Here is a 15,157-nt window from a genome sequence, read left to right on the forward strand (position 1 = left end):
GGTCATTAGAGTGGTAAGGGCTGACATGGATTTTGGTTTTTCTTGACCGAGGTGGCGGTCGAGCCACTCGTCCTGGACGCTGTGTTTGAAGGCCGCTAGGGCTTTTGTGTTTGGACAGTCGATGATTTGGTTCCTTTTAACTAAGAACCTAGTCCAGAGCTTCCTGGCTGACTCTCCGGGCTGCTGGACAATGTGACTTAAGTCATCGGCATCTGGTGGCCGGACATATGTACCTTGGAAGTTGTCACGGAATGCGTCTTCCAAGTCCTCCCAGCTGCCAATAGAGTTTTCTGGCAGACTGTTTAACCAGTACTGAGCTGGTCCTTTGAGTTTTAATGGGAGGTATTTGATGGCGTGGAGGTCATCTCTGCGGGCCATATGGATATGGAGAAGAAAATCCTCGATCCACACCGCGGGATCAGTTGTTCCATCGTACGATTCGATATTCACGGCTTTAAACCCTTCTGAGAATTCATGCTCCATTACTTCGTCAGTGAAGCAGAGTGGGTGTGTGGCGCCTCTAAATTGGGCCACGCCGCGACGTAGCTCAGATGGAGTTTGTCTGCGGTCTTCGGCTCGGGCGTGACTAGACTTGTCATGTCCGAATAGGTAGCTGATGTTGCGTGTCAAGGCACGTCCTCGCGATCCATAGATCGATCTGGTATGTCCTTCTCTACTGTCCAGGTCCTTCCAAGGGTCATATGTATGACCCCGAGCTGTTTTATCTCTGTTTTTTCGTTGGGGTGAGGCGGGCTGATGTTCGGCTTGAGCCGCCGCTTTATCCCGACCGCGTTATGGTCGGTCAGCCGCATTGTCCCAATCGCGTGGTGCAGGTTCAGTCGCCTCCTCATCGAACTGAGGTAGGAATCTGTGCTTCGGGTAACCCTTGGTTGGGTGCTTGAGGCTGTATTCTTCAGCTGCTAGGATATGTGTCTATCTATCATTGAGCAGCTCTTGGTCAGCTTGAAGCTGCCGCTGCTTCTTTTTCAGGCTCCTTGCAGTGGCTATTAGCCGGCGTTTAAAGCTCTCCTGCTCGAGAGGTTCCTCAGGCATGATGAAATCCTCGTTGCCGAGGCTCTCCTCATCCTCAGAGAGCGGAAGATAATTACTGTCCTTCGAGTCTTCGTGTATGGCCTGTTCATCAGGGCTAACGTGCTCGTCTTCCCGTTCATCCTGTCCGGAGATTGCCCCGACAGGGTCTTCATTGTCTTCGGCATCGTCCAGAGTATTGTTTTCTCTAGTGCCGGTATTGTTGTCTTTTGCATGATGTGACTTAGAGTGGCGCTGCTAACGCCGGTGTCTGTGCTATGTCTCAGGAGGTTTATCCTCGACTGGATCTTCTTTGTCGTCGTCGTTAGATTCTTTAGGTGTATACACCATGTATACGTCGTACGAAGAAGTGGCCGTCCAACATCCGGTAAACGGTGAGTTTTGTCCATGCTCCTCATCTACATTGTTGTCCATACCGTCGATGTCTTCAGAGCCGTAGTCGAGCATGTCAGTTAAGTCCTGGACAATGGCTATGTAGTGGGTGGCGGGTGGGAAGCGAAATTCCCCGTCATCAGCCTCCAGTTCGAACCAGATATAGTTCGGCTGTGAGTCCCCCGCTAAGGACAGATTTTTTAATGAGTTCAGCACGTCGCCTAAAGGCGAGTGCCAGAAGATGTCCGCGACGCTGAATTCGGCGATCGATGACCGATCCTACTCGACGTACGCGGACGCACATAGTTCGGAACTTATAGCCGGAAACGAGTCCGAGGTTGGTTAGGTCTATGTGTGGCTCCAATGCCGCGGAATCTACGGCTTCCATGGCGGGGTTGAGCTTCCCGTCCTCGGATGGCGCGATCTGCTCCGGCTCTAAGGCCAGAGTGGTTACGGGTGCAATTTCCTGGGTATGGTCCGATGACAAATTTAAGTCATGTTCATCATGGTGAAGGGGAGCTACTGCCGTGGTCTCGAATCCATCGAAGATCAAGTCTCCGCGGATGTTCGTGACGTAGTTCAAGCTCCCAAATCTGACCTGCTGGCCAGGGGCGTAGCTATCGATCTGCTCCAGATGGCCAAGCGAGTTGGCCCACAGTGCGAAGCCACCGAACACGAAGATCTGTCCGGGGAGGAAGACCTTTCCTTGGACAACATTGTCGTAGATGATTGAAGGAGCCATCAAACCTTTTGAAGATGGCACAGTGGAACTCTCAATGAAAGCACCAATGTCGGTGTCAAAACCAGCGGATCTCGGGTAGGGGGTCCCGAACTATGCGTCTAAAGTCGATGGTAACAGGAGACAGGGGACACAATGTTTACCCAGGTTCGGGCCCTCTCTATGGAGGTAATACCCTACTTCCTGCTTGATTGATCTTGATGAATATGAATATTACAAGAGTTGATCTACCACGAGATCGTAATGGCTAAAACCCTAGAAGTCTAGCCTGTATGACTGTATTCGTTTCTGGACTAAGCCCTCCGGTTTATATAGATACCGGAAGGGACTAGGGTTGTACAAAGTCAGTTACAGAGAAAGGAATCTTCATATTTTGTCGCCAAGCTTGCCTTCCACGCCAAGGAGAGTCCCATCCGGACATGGGAAAAGAGTCTTCGGTCTTGTATCTTCACAGCCCATTAGTCCGGCCCATATCCAACAGGCCGGACGCCCGAGGACCCCTTAGTCCAGGACTCCCTCAGAGCCCCCGGGGCATGTACAGCTCCGCCTTGACACGTGGCTTGCACGACAGGTCTAGACGAGGTGTGTATGGGCACTCGTGAGCTAGTGCGGGACTCACGAGGCCCTACCTCAAGGTGGGTTGCGCTGGTCTTGATTTTGATGGCTGCGGTGGCCCTGCGAGATGGTTAGGCAACCTGCGCCGGACGAATCTCCTGAGGCGATCACATGAGAAGGCCAAACACCAACGATCCCAGGAGGTGACATGGACGAGGCCGGCCCGCCAGACAGAGCTCAGTCGTTGGGTTTATTGACACTGCAGGGACGGACCCGAGCACAGATGTTGTGCCTAGTCTTCCCATGCAAATAATCTTGAAGAAAAATGACCGGCGCACGGCTCCCGTGGCAGCGAGGCACCGGGTCGCGCGCCCTGGCCTGTCCGCCTGCGATTAGATCATGCGAGAACAAGGCACCAAGGGCCATGGGAGGTGATGTACACGGGAGCGGGCCCGCGAGCCATAGCTCAGCCTCTTGGGTTTGGCGACACTGCAGGGACAGACCCGAGCACAGACGCCGTGCCAGTCCTTAATCATGAGGCAGTTGTGGGCGGGCTTGCAAGGGAATACGATGTTCATGGTATCGAAGTACCGGACATGCATGTGATAATCATAGGGTAATCCATGCAAGAGGGCAAGCTAGTTCAGATAGATGCAAGAACGATACATGCCACTGGGACGGACCCATGCGGCCTGGGGATGAGCAGCCCAAGGGGCGCCCCCAACAGAGTAAGCTAAAGATGCAAAAGGATACACGCCGCAGGGACAGGCCCGTGCGGCCTGGGAATGATGCATCCCGAGGGGCGCTCCCAGCTGAGTAAACCGAAAAATGTCACCTGGCATCATCGTCGAAGAGGCGTTGGAGTAGCTGAAGGTGCGTGCTGAAGGAGTCGCTCCTCACGAGCCACCAGGGTCCTGAGCCTCAGAAGGCTCTGGGGGCCCTGGTGGTTCCTAAGGGACCGCCTCCATCTCCCCCAGGACCGCGTGCTGCCTGGCCTCCTGAGCCACCAGAATGCTCCGCAAGTGGTGCTGGAAGGTGAAAGCCGCGTTCGACAAGCCGAAGGGCATGCGAACGTAGCTGTGAGGTGGACCCTCGCACCGACCAACGTGCGAAGGCCAGAAACGCTCTTGAGATGCAGCCCTGTTGAGCCCTGGGATGTCGACGTAGACGTGCAGCTCGTCGTCCTCGCCAGGACGCGGGTCTGCGCCAGGTGGTGGGTGGCGGTCACCATGCATGGCTCTCGCCTCTTGAAGCTCCTGGGTGGTTTTGGTGATGAACTCCTGAGCACCAGGCGCTCCTCGCCTTGTGCCCTCTTGGGAGAAATGTGCGGCGAAGCATGCGTCCATATGGTGCCCGAGCACCTCCCTCGTGATGTTGGCTAGGTCTGAGGCCCTCCAGAAGAGAGCCCCCGAGCCCAGCCTGAGGAGGGCGCCGGGCGCGCCTTCCTATGCGATGGTGGGAGGTGCCCCATCCGTGGGCGCAGGTCCTGAGGTGGTGCCGTGGAGATGCCGCACTCCAGAGGCCCTTGGTGGAGCAGCAGCTTCTTCTTCATGGGGATGGCCTCAGGAGGGTAGATGGTGCCTTCGTTATCTGGATCTTCTGCTGCTGCAACTTGGTAAGCACGCTCGAGAGAGAACACCGCATCCTTCTCTTCACAGGCGACCGTGATGACGCCGCCGGTCCCTGGCATCTTAAGGACGTTGTAGCCGTGATGGGTAACCACCATAAACTTGGCCAAGGCTGGATACCCGAGGATGGCATTGTACGACAAGAGAATGTGGGCGACGCCAAAGTCGATGAGCTCGATGCGGTAGTTATCACGCTTGCCGAAGGTGACAGGGAGGCAGACCTGCCCTATCGGGGTGGTGGAGCCGTCGGTCACTCCTGAGAAGGCCTTGGTAGGCTGTTGCTGATCGTATGGCACATGGAGGCGATCAAATGTCTGGACGGACAGGACATTGAGGCCTGCACTGCCATCGATGAGGGTCTTGGTGACTTGGACGTTGCTGATGATGGGCGAGCAGAGCATCGGGAGGGCGCCGACAGTTGCCGCACACTTGAGCTGGTCAGACGAGCTGAAAATAATGGCGCACTTGGACCACCTGAGCGGGCGTGTGGCCTCGAGCTTAGGGAGAGCCGCGTTCACCTCATGGGCGAACTGCTTGAAGATGCGCTGGGGGGCTGGAGCTTGAGCACCACCCAAGATGCAGGTGATGGCACACGGCTCCTGGAAGCCCCCAACCCCCTCGTCCTGATGGTGGTTGAGGGAGTCCTGGACTAGGGGGTGTCCGGATAGCCGAACTATCATCATCGGCCGGACTCCAAGACTATGAAGATACAAGATTGAAGACTTCGTCCCGTGTCCGGATGGGACTTTCCTTGGCGTGGAAGGCAAGCTTGGCAATACGGATATGTAGATCTCCTACCACTGTAACCGACTCTGTGTAACCCTAGCCCTCTCCGGTGTCTATATAAACCGGAGGGTTTTGGTCCATAGGACGAAGAACAATCATACCATAGGCTACCTTCTAGGGTTTAGCCTCCTTGATCTCGTGGTAGATCCACTCTTGTACTACCCATATCATCAATATCAATCAAGCAGGAGTAGGGTTTTACCTCCATCGAGAGGGCCCAAACCTGGGTAAAAACATCGTGTCCCTTGTCTCCTGTTACCATCCGCCTAGATGCACAGTTCGGGACCCCCTACTCGAGATCCGCCGGTTTTGACACCGACATTGGTGCTTTCATTGAGAGTTCCTCTGTGTCGTCACCAATAGGCTTGATGGCTCCTTCGATCATCTACAACGACACAGTCCAGGGTGAGACTTTTCTCCCCGGATAGATCTTCGTATTCAGCGGCTTTGCGCTGCGGGCCAATTCGCTTGGCCATCTGGAGCAGATCGAAAGCTACGCCCCTGGCCATCAGGTCGGATTTGGAAGCCTAAACTTCACGGCTGAGATCCGCGGAGACTTGATCTTCGATGGATTCGAGCCACAGCCGAGCGCGCCGCACTGTCTCGATGGGCATGACTTAGCTCTGCTGCCGGACAGTGCCCTGGGGGGCGCACATGAGTCCGCTCCGATCCTTAATTCGGAGCCGACCACGCAGATCGAGGATGGGTGGCTAGACACCGCCTCGGGGGCTGCAACCTCTACGATGGTGGAGCCGAATATTGACTTTGTCCCTTGTGAGTCTCGTGACTCCGAGGTGCCGGACTCCTCGCCGGACTTCGAACCTCCCGCGGCCCCTCCAATCGAATCCGATTGGGCGCCGATCATGGAGTTCACCGCCGTGGACATCTTTCAACACTCACCTTTTGACGACATCCTGAATTCGCTAAAATATCTCTCGCTATTAGGAGAGCCCTGGCCGAATTGCGGCCAGGATGGCTGGGATGCGGACGACGAAGAAATTCAAAGCCCACCCACCACCCACTTTGTAGCCACTGTCGACGATCTCACCGACATGCTAGACTACGACTCCGAAGACATCGATGGTATGGACAAAGATGCCGGAGACGACCAAGAACCAGCGCCTACGGGGCACTGGAAGACCACCTCGTCATACGACATATACATGGTGGACATCCCAAAGGATGGGAATGGCGAGGAAGCAACGGAGGAAGACTCCTCCAAGAAACAGCCCAAGCGCCGGCGTCAGCGGCGCCGCTCTAAATCCCGCCACAGCAAGAATGGAGATTCCGGCACTGGAGACAATAACACCCCAGATAGTGCCGAAGACAACCCCCTCCAGCAAGATTCAGCACAGGAGGACGAAGAAGCCAACCCTCACGAGAGAGCGGTAGACGAAGAGGTAGAGGATGATAATTACATGCCTCCCTCTGGAGACGAGGCAAGCCTCAACAATGACGAATTCGTCATGCCTGAGGATCCCGTCGAACAAGAGCATTTTAAACGCAAGCTTATGGCCACGGCAAACAGCCTCAAGAAAAAGCAGCAACATCTTAAAGCTGATCAAGATCTGCTAGCCGACAGATGGACTGAAGTCCTTGCGGCTAAAGAGCATGAACTCGAATGCCCCTCCAAAAGCTACCCCAAACGCAAGCTGCTCCCCCGATTAGAGGGGGAGGCATATAAACCTGTATCACCAGCGCACAATACGGCTGACCGACCACCTTGTGGCCGCGACAGAGAGGCCTCTAGGCCCTCCACTAGAACCGTACCCCGGCACCGCTCGAAAAGTACGAAGCCACTGGGGAATGCTCCGGACTTGCGAGACATATTGGAGGATAAGGCAAGACAATCAAGATCGATCTACGGATCGTGTGGGCGCCCCACGATGCGCGATGATGACCGTCGCGCCGGATACAGCAACTCCGGCCGGGCCGAACACAGTAGACAAAGCTCACTTGAGCTACGTCGTGATATACCCCAATATTGAGGCGCCGCACACCCACTATGCTTCACAGACAAAGTAATGGATCATCAAATCCCCGAAGGGTTTAAACCCGTGAACATTGAATCCTACGATGGCACAACAGACCCCGCAATTTGGATCGAAGACTATCTCCTTCATATCCACATGGCCCGCGGTGACGATCTTCGCGCCATCAAATATCTCCCACTCAAGCTTAAAGGAACAGCTCGGCATTGGCTTAACAGCTTGCCAGCAGAATCAATTGGGTGTTGGGAGGACCTGGAAGCCGCATTCCTTGATAACTTCCAGGGCACGTATGTGCGACCACCAGACACCGATGACCTAAGCCACATAATTCAGCAGCCAGATGAATCGGCCAGACAATTCTGGACACGGTTCTTAACAAAGAAAAATCAAATTGTCGACTGTCCGGATGCAGAGGCCCTCGCAGCCTTCAAACATAGCATCCGCGACGAGTGGCTTGCCCGGCACCTAGGACAGGAAAAGCCGAAATCCATGGCAGCCCTCACATCACTCTTGACCCGCTTTTGCGCAGGAGAGGACAGCTGGCTAGCCCGTAGTAACAACCTCAGCAAAAATTCTGGCAGTCCGGATACCAAGGACCGCAATGGCAGGTCGTGTCGCAACAAGAGCAAACGCCGCGTTAACGGTGATAACACTGAGGATATGGCATTCAACACCGGATTCAGAGGCTCCAAACCCGGTCAACGGAAAAAGCCATTCAAAAGAACTACTCCGAATCCGTCCAATTTGGACCGAATACTCGACCGCTCGTGCCAGATACACGGCACCCCCGAAAAGCCAGCTAATCACACCAACAGGGACTGTTGGGTATTCAAGCAGGCAGGCAAGCTAATTGCCGAAAACAATGACAAGGGGCTGCACAGCGATGACGAGGAAGAGACCCGACCGCCGAACAATAGAGGACAGAAGGGTTTCCCCCACAAGTGCGGACGGTGAACATGATATACGCAACCCACATACCCAAGAGGGAGCGGAAGCGTGCACTCAGGGACGTATACGCGATGGAGCCAGTCGCCCCGAAGTTCAACCCATGGTCCTCCTGCCCGATCACTTTTGATCGAAGGGACCACCCCACCAGTATCCGCCACGGCGGATTCACCGCATTGGTTTTAGACCCAATCGTCGATGGATTTCACCTCACTAGAGTCCTGATGGTCGGCGGCAGCAGTCTGAACCTGCTTTATCAGGATACAGTGCGCAAGATGGGCATAGACCCCTCAAGGATTAAACCCACAAAGACGACCTTCAAAGGCGTCATACCACGCGTAGAAGCCAATTGTACAGGCTTAGTCACACTTGAAGTGGTCTTTGGATCCCCGGATAACTTCCGAAATGAGGAATTAATCTTCGACATATTTCCGTTCCGCAGCGGCTATCATGCTCTGCTCGGACGGACCGCGTTTGCAAAGTTCAACGCGGTGCCGCACTACGCATATCTCAAGCTCAAGATGCCAGGCCCTCGAGGAGTCATCACGGTCAACGGAAACACTGAACGCTCCCTCCGAACGGAGGAACACACAGCGGCTCTCGCGACAGAAGTACAGAGCAGCCTCTTAAGGCAATTTTCGAGTCCGGCCATTAAGCGACCGGACACGGCCAAACGCGCCCGGAGTAACCTACAACAAGACCACCTGGCACGTTCCGAGCACGCGTAGCAATGCGGCCCCAACCCCAGCCCTTGCAAAGTTGCAAGAATGGTCCTTCGCGTACATCATTACGCTCTGGAGATACCATGGGCATAGGGGGAGGGGCATGACCACGACAGGACCAGAGTGCGGCTCAACCACACCAGGGGCTCCCAAGTGTGTCATTCTTTTTCCTTTTCCTTTTTTTTCTTACCTACAGGACTCCGTTCACCAGAGGCCATGTCCGGCAGTAGACCTGCCGAACTCACGATGCAACAGCTAGGGAAGGAAAAAGGCTACGACGAGTATCCAGGTGGTCTCCATTATGAGCATTAAATCTGTTTTATACACCATTCCGCAGCCTACCCCTGGAGGGGGACATGTTTAATAGTCCCATCCCTTGCTTACCGCACTATTTCTATCGTTCTGCATTCATGGCAGTATTTCTTGAATAAACAATGCATCGCTTTTTGCTTATAATTGCATTTCTTTCTTATACATATGTTCATTTATGACATGTTGCATCTGTACACTTTGGTACGGCTAAATACACCAGGGGCTTAAGTCCCCCACATTATGGTGTGATAAGTCCGAACACTTTCACAAGTGCGGCACCCCGAACTTATAGCATTATATGCATCGGCCCTAAATCATGTCTTGGGTCAATAGTTGGGTTTGCCCGGCTCCCATGTTTTGGTACCTTACGTTCCGTTGTATCGGCTAAGGTAGCACTAGGAGAACCACTGCGATTGCGCCCCAGTTGAGCTGGGCGAGCGCCTCAGTGGAGAAAGCTAAAACTGACCGTCATGATAAAGCGAGAGATGGTCGCTGTTCGAGAGGTTTTTTCGAGTCCCTAAAGACTTATGCCGCTTAGAGCGAGGAACCAGCTTTGTCCGGCCCAGGCGTGGATAGCGCCCCGAACTCGGTCTTCCGAACACTAGGGGCTTCGCCGAAATTTAAAATTATAGAATTCTATGGCTAAGTGAGAGTGTTCAAGTATTATAAGTCCGGTTGCCTCGTTCATTGTGTTGAGCGCCTCCTAGATGGACCCAAAAATGGGAACAAGAGCGCTCAAGTTCATCCCGAACACCCCAGCACTCGTGGCATGGGGGCTGAAGCCGACGACTTGCCATCTCTCAGTTTTGATAAACGGCCGCACAGAAGGTAATATTTTAAATTAACAAGCGTTGCTTAGCGCATATGAACAAAGTTTTCAGCGCACAGGATAATAAAATGCGAGTCTACTCAAATATTACATCTTTGGAGCACTCACCCGCAATCATGCGGGCACCCTTCAGGACACTCTTATAATACATTTCGGGCGTGCGATACTCCTTGCCCGTCGGTGGCGCGTCCGTCACAAGCTTCTCAGCGTCCATCCTGCCCCAGTGCACCTTTGCACGGGCAAGGGCCCGGCGGGCACCTTCAATGTAGGCGGAGTGCTTGATGACTTCAACCCAGGGACACGCATCCACCAGCCGCCGCACCAGGCCGAAGTAGCTCCCAGGCATGGCCTCCTTGGGCCACAGCCGAACTATGAGGCCCTTCATGGCCTGTTCGGCCACCTTATGGAGCTCGACCAGCTGCTTCAGCTGGTCGCTAAGGGGCACCGGATGTCCGACCTCAGCATACTGAGATCAGAAGACCTTCTCCGTCGAGCTCCCCTCCTCGGCCCGATAGAAAGCGGCAGGATCGGACACGCTGCGGGGCAGATCTGCGAACGCTCCTGGAGAGCTCCGAATTCGGGTAAGTAATAGGTAATTCACATTCACATGCTTGCTTTGCATGAAAAATGCCTTACCCTCCGCTATCTTCTTCAACGCCTCGATTTCTTGGAGGGCCTTGTGGGCTTCGGCCTTAGCGGCTTTGGCACTCTTAAGAGCCGATGCAAGCTCGGACTCTCGAGTCTTTGAGTCGCGCTCCAAATTCTCATGTTTTTCCACGAGAGCCTGGAGCTCTTGCTGCACCTCCGCCACCCGCGCCTCCTGCTTCTCTCGCTCGGCTCGTTCTGCGGCTGCATTGCGTTCAGCCGCGGACACCGCCTCCTTCAGGGTCGCCACCTCGTTTGTAGCCCCTGAAGTACCCACGTTATCCTTGTTATTTCTCTTGCAACCAAATCCTTTTCTATAAGGTACAACTTTAATACGGTGTTACTCACCTTCCTTGTCCTCGAGCTGCTTCTTGGCATGGCCGAGCTCGTTCTTGGACCGCTCGAGGCTTTGCTTCAAGGTATTGACCTCCGCAGTCAGTGCGGCAGAGGTCAGCAGCGCAGCCTACAATCCCATATTGACATATTTTTTTAAGACTCCTGCGTATATCTTTTTAGATCCTTAGTCCGGCTTTTCTTTCCGAACACCGAACCGAGCATCAGGGGCTACTGTCTATGCGGTATTATATTACATATCTTTAAATTCTTACCTCAAAGCCTGTTAGAAGGCTGCTGCAGGCTTCGGTCAGCCTGCTCTTGGCGAGCTGAACTTTCTGAATCACCTTACTCATGATAGTGCGGTGTTCTTCTTCGATGGAAGCGCCGTTGAGCGCCTCCAGCAAGTTGTCCGGCGCCTCCGGTTGGACGGAGGCCGCCGGTGTCACAGTCTTGCCCTTCTTACGAAGGGGCCGCTCGCCGGACTCCGGAACCACTGCAGGTTCCGGTGCAGAGTCCGGTGCAAAGTCCGGGAGGTTGCCCTGCGGCACCTCCGGGGCCTCCTCCTCCTGGCGGGTCCCTTCCCGGGATCCCACCTCGACGTCGTCAGCGTCACGAGGGGTGGAGGCGGTCGGAAGAGAATCCATATCCGACGTGCCCAAGGACCCGCTCGACGATGCGGGAAGATCGTCCTTGGGCGGACTACAGGTTGTATGCGGCATTAGAAAGACACCGTGTGGCAAAAAGAAAAACCATAAATCATCTAGGAGTTCGGATACTTACGATCTTGCCAGGGGCTTGGCCCTTGAGGGCCACTCCTTGTTGTCGTCGCCAACGTTGGTAGAACAGTCCGGGGGAAGGGTCCTTCCCTTCTTGGACCCTTCGGCCTCCCTTGTTGGGGAGGCCTTCCTCTTCTTCTCTCCCCCCGCTGGGGGAGAGGCCTCTTTCTTCTCCTCCTCGTCTTCGTGGGAGGAGTCCACCTCGGATCCATCGGACGATGAGTCCGATACCACCTAACGCCGGGAACTCCTTCGGGTTCCCGTGGCCTTCATCTTGGCCTTCTTCTCCGGCACCATGTAAAGTGCCGGGACCAGCAGCCCTGTCAAACGGGCATCCGCTGGGTCTTGTGGAAGAGGAGCCAGACAGTTAACCTGTCCGGACGTCTTCTGCCAGGCCTGTTAAAGGCATTGGGAGGTTAGATCCCGCATAGAGTCAAACTATGAATGGCAAGTGTCCCATAAAGGATGGCGTAGCTTACCTCGCTAGCCGGACGCTGTGTGCTGAATCCGCGATCTTTGGTAGCGGATGCGGGAGCTTCGGCGCCCTTGAACAGCACCCTCCAGGCAGCTTCATACGTAGTGTCAAAGAGCCCGCTCAAGGTCCAGTGTTGTGCCGGATCAAACTCCCACAAATTGAAGTCCCGTTGCTGGCAGGGGAGAATCCGGCGGACGAGCATGACCTGGATCACGTTGACAAGCTTGAGCTTCTTGTTCACCAGGATCTGGAGATAGGACCGGAGTCCGGTCAGCTCTTCCGAACTACCCCATAGCAAGCCCTTCTCTTTCCAGGAGGTGAGCTACATGGGGATGCCAGATCTGAATTCGGGGGCCACTGCCCACTTAGGGTCACGCGGCTCGGTGATGTAGAACCACCTCGATTGCCACCCTTTGATGGATTCCATGAAGGCACCCTCAAGCCAAGTGACGTTGCGCATTTTGCCCACCATGGCGCCTCCGCACTCCGCTTGGCTGCCCTTCACAACCTTCGGCTTGACATTGAAGGTCTTTAGCCACAAGCCGAAGTGGGGCTGGATGCAGAGGAAGGCCTCGCACACGACGATAAACGCCGAGATATTGAGGATGAAATTTGGGGCCAGATCGTGGAAATCCAGGCCGTAGTGGTACATGAGCCCCCGGACAAAGGGGTGGAGTGGGAAGCCCAGTCCGCGGAAGAAATGGGGAAGGAATACTACCCTCTCATGGGGCCTGGGGTGGGGATGAGCTGCCCCTTGTCGGGGAGCCGATGCGCGATGTCGCTGGACAGATATCCGGCGCTGCGCAGCTTCTCTATGTGCCCCTCCGTAACGGAGGAGGCCATTCACTTGCCTCCCGCTCCGGACATGGCTGGATAAGGTCGAGGTGAGATGTGCGGACTTGGGCGCTGGTGCGATGTAGGTAAAAGAGGTGGATCCTTATCCCCTTATATATGGGCGTACGAAAACTATGCGTCCCCACCGGCCTGGTAAAACTTGCTTATCTCCCAAGCGCCACAATCAATGGCATGGTTGGGTTACCCACGTCCGTATTGATGGGAATCCCTAAATAAGGGGAACACGATCTCTGCTTCGACAAGACGTGCCAAGGAAACCGCTTCGCTAAACGCACAGAGGTGGTATAATAAAAACGATTCAAGTAAAGGCTTGGTAGTGGTGTGACATCACGCCACAAAATACGTCAGCAGATTGAACTTGTGTAATTATTATTCTCTCTACGGTGGTATGTGGAATTTATTTTACAGAGCCGGACACTATCCTGGTGTTCACAATCTTCTATGAGTTATTCAGAGGAGGAACCCGCCTTGTAATGCCGAAGACAATATGCGCACCGGACTCATCATCATTGAAGCCTGGTTCAGGGGCTACTGAGGGAGTCCTGGACTAGGGGGTGTCCGGATAGCCGAACTATCATCATCGGCCGGACTCCAAGACTATGAAGATACAAGATTGAAGACTTCGTCCCGTGTCCGGATGGGACTTTCCTTGGCGTGGAAGGCAAGCTTGGCAATATGGATATGTAGATCTCCTACCATTGTAACCGACTCTATGTAACCCTAGCCCTCTTTGGTGTCTATATAACCGGAGGGTTTTAGTCCATAGGACGAAGAACAATCATACCATAGGCTAGCTTCTAGGGTTTAGCCTCCTTGATCTCGTGGTAGATCCACTCTTGTACTACCCATATCATCAATATCAATCAAGCAGGAGTAGGGTTTTACCTCCATCGAGAGGGCCCGAACCTGGGTAAAAACATCGTGTCCCTTGTCTCCTATTACCATCCGCCTAGACGCATAGTTCGGGACCCCCTACCCGAGATCCACCGGTTTTGACACCGACAGTGGTCGTCGTTCCTCCTTGATGGTGGCAGTAGCGGAGGGAGGCTAGTGTTGCCCTGAGGGCGGTCCTCACGAGGCTGGTCCCTCCAGGCGCCCTCGCGAGGCTGGTCCTGCCAGCGGTCCTCCCAAGGCCGGTCACGCCACTCCTGGCGGGGCCGCGGTCATCCCAGCGTCCTCCACTTTGTCCTCCTCCTCGGCTATATCCCCAGTCGTTGCGCTCGGGGCGTCGACCGAAGCGCCCATCACGGATGGCCCTGAGCTCTTGACAATCATTGGTGTTGTGGCTATGTACGTTGTGGAAGGCGCAGAACGGACGACTGCTCTTGGACGACTCGGGGTGGTCCCATCCGCGCTTCATCTCCAGCTTAGCCACGAGCACGGCTACCCCCTTGCGCTTCACATCTTTGGCCTTGGCTTTCTTCTCTTCTGGGTCGGCAGCAGGGAGCTCGAGGAGGGAGAGGCACCCCTCCTCAGCTCTTGCACACTTGGTCACCATGTTGAACATCTCCAGGGCCGTGCATAGATCTTCGTGGATGGCGAGCTCCTCCTTCATCTTGATGTCGCGGATGCCATCGGAGAATGCTGAGATGATGGCCTCGTCCATCACCTTGGGAATCTTGAGGCGAATGCTGTTGAAGCACTGGATGTACTTTTGTAGGGTCTCTCCCAGCTGTTGATTGATGCGCTGTGACATTTTGGGCCGAACGAAATTTTTTTCTGTCATACATATGACACTTCTATGACGATAATTGTGACAAAACCCGGTATCATCATAGATGTTGTGGGCTCCTACTTCTATGACAAAAAATCATGACAGAAAATGGGCTTTTCGTCCTGGGCGGGCCGGAGACGCAGCTGCATCACATTCTCTGGGCCGTCCATGACGGAAAAAACCGTGGTAGAAGCGAGGGGGAGGAAAATTTCGGGGAGTTGCCGGTTACGGGGGGAGGTCAGGGGACGAGCGATGCGCGTTTCTCTCGTACACGTACGCGCTTGTGTGCGAGGCGTTGGCTCTAACTGAACCCGAGCGAGGCGTTGGGCTCTAACTGAACCCGAGCGATTGTACTGCAGGCTACGCGTTACTGAACCCGAGCGATCGATCGATAGCTGTTAACTGAACCCGATGGAGCGATTCCTTC

This window comes from Triticum aestivum, chromosome 6B (genome assembly GCF_018294505.1).
Source record: "Triticum aestivum cultivar Chinese Spring chromosome 6B, IWGSC CS RefSeq v2.1, whole genome shotgun sequence".
Lineage (NCBI taxonomy): Eukaryota > Viridiplantae > Streptophyta > Magnoliopsida > Poales > Poaceae > Triticum > Triticum aestivum.